Here is a 2,864-nt window from a genome sequence, read left to right on the forward strand (position 1 = left end):
CATTAGTTCAGAATGAGGATACTCGATACTTTATACGTGGATTGTGCCAAAACGAGAAAAAATCACTGAAGGCCAAATCTGGTAATTACGGTGGCCTAAAATAAGCAAAAAAGGCACCAAACGTGCAGATACCCCACGTTGAAAGAACATAGCCTCTTTCTCTTGGTGATACTGATGATACTGTATGATTTGGGGTTCGTAGGATGTTTCTTCCTGGTTTAACACTAAATACCACCAGAGTATTTAATTTATCTGGTGATTTATCGCTCTAATCACCTTCTAATGTTAATCATCTTCTTGGTCGTGTCGTGGTTTGTATGAAACAGAGCTCGATTACTCCTCAGTTGGAGTAAGTTTCAAGCGTGACTTTTAGGAGGTTCTCGCTCTTTTTTTTCTATAGCCGCTGTCCAGAAAGGGTTTCGACCACAGTTTTTACCACACTGTATATAAATTTTCGTTATTATCACGCACGGAATGTCTGAGGGTCAAATTTTCCCCTGAGGACTTTTTGTGGTGTCATCTAACCTTCTACAAGACAGACGTTTGTCCATTTTTCATGAGCTCAAAAACTTAAAAATAAATGATTCAGCTCAGTAAAGTACAAACTTTCTCCGCTAGATGTATTTATGTGTAAGTAGGTAGTTTAGACCCGTTGGGAATCGAACAAAACACTGCGTAACGCATCTCATGGTTTTGTATACTCTGTATAAAATAATTCCTTGGAGAATTTAACGACAGCGTCGTAGGGAAATCCAGAAATAAAGAGAGAAATATGGAAAAATAATTAATATTCCAGTCAGAATTTTATTTTTCGTGATATATTTTAAGTTTTGGGAGTTTAGCTGATTTAACATTTCAAAAGTACAAACCAATTTTGTAGGGTTATTTCCATTGTATAGGCGTGGGTGGTAGTGAAATCTGAACTGGTTTCAACATATTGTAGACTTCCACTTAAATGTGGTAATTATACAGGGTGGCTTAGAAAAAGGGTTACCACATTTCTAAAATAGGTACTAAATTCAAAAATAATCGAAGAAAAAAATTCAGTAACTTATAGGGATCGTACTTTTAGACTTTAACAATAACTAGTGGTATTCAAAGTATAAGTATTCAAAACAGTTGGAATCGTGTATTTAACGTAAAATATGTGATTCACTATTTAATAATTAAAATTAAAATATGTTGAATTTTTTTAAATAATGCAGCCTTCGAGGAAAAATTGTATATATAATATTCTTGGATGTAATTTCCAGAGAGCGTGTTAAAGAGCCTGATGGAAAATAGTAGAACGTAACCAGTGAAAAATTACAGTAAATATAATAATAATTGAAATTTTTGGAAATTAACTGCATTTAAATTCGACGTATGTCAAAATTGATCATTTAGTTACGAAATTTCGTAGCATTTATCTTAAAATTATGACTTAACCTTTCAATTTATTATGTAAATAATGAAAAATCGAAAAATCCTTTACATCCTTCGACTTTTCCTGGACGTGGAAATAAAAAGAGAAATGTTCAATCCAAAAACAAACTTAACGTCATAACTATCAATAAATGACAGTTTTCCATGGGTTTCCAAGCCTCATAGCTCAATACTCATACTTCTCTAACTTCAAAAACAAGATCCTATGCTGATTAGACCGGATTTTCGTGAAACATTACAAGAAACGAAAGATCACATCTCAACTGATTATTCGGCTCAACCTTTCCGACCAACTTTTAGATCTTTCTTTTTTTATATGTTTCATTTGTCTTTCGATTGATCCTCGGTGTGGCAAAGTTATATTAAAAAAGTTTCGTCATAAATGGCTCTTAATTAAGTTGATTAAACGGAGAGGGAATCCTTTTTACGTAGCGTTGAAACCTATCCGAAGTTGTTAAGCTTTGGATACGATAACTACGGGTCGTAGAAATATTCTAATAAATAGGTGTGAGATTTATTTTCAAAAATAATTCAATATATATACAAATAGCATTTTAAATTGAGAATAAAACGAGGAGGTATCGCGGGGGAAAATATTGTGCACAGCCAGACGGAAAATTACGAAACTACGACCTCGACTAGCGGTAGGAATCAAGTAGGATCCTCGAAGGATATACAAAGTATCCCTGGCGAGTTCCTCCATCAGTCAAAAGCTATGAAAGGATGTGTTATGTGTATACTATTTTATACGATGAAATTGGAAAATTAGTTGGGGATAGTTGATAGACAGTATCCCTAATCAACCAAATATTAGACAAAAAATGCAGTAGCACCTTCTATGTTTCAGATTACGAACTAACCACCTAAAAAACGATAACATTCATAAAATTAAACAATGTAAAAATATATGGATCATAGAGATAATTAGGAAACTAGCAATAAATAGAAAAACTCTAATTTAATCTATTTTCTAATAAAAACAACCGCGCAATAAAAAAGAGAAATCTAATTTGGAAAATAGATGACTAACAAAGACAATTCCATCGGTGTAATGACTGTTTTTCTCATATGTGTGGCATTAATGTAGTTTCCTTCAAGAAAGAAAAATCTGTATCATTCTCCCCCGTGCTTTCTTCTAGTTTATTTACTTCACCTAAACGCCCTACGATTTTTCATCGGTGCATTCGTTATGACAGAAAGATTTAGGTTCGAGAATGAAAATTTATTATTCTCCTTCGGTTTACGAGAAGAATTGTTGTTCTCTTTTTTTGTTTTCAAAAAGGAGCCGAAATCCTTGTAAGGTGTTTATCGATCTCGGAAATAATATACGAGGATGATCTCAGAAGTAACTAGCTAATAGAGTGGCTAAGGTATATAGCAGATGTGTGAACTGGTACATTATCTTGATGAAACTTAGCTTAGTTTTTTTTCTTTTTCGA

The sequence above is a fragment of the Diorhabda carinulata genome, chromosome 4, assembly GCF_026250575.1.
Source record: "Diorhabda carinulata isolate Delta chromosome 4, icDioCari1.1, whole genome shotgun sequence".
Taxonomy (NCBI): domain Eukaryota; kingdom Metazoa; phylum Arthropoda; class Insecta; order Coleoptera; family Chrysomelidae; genus Diorhabda; species Diorhabda carinulata.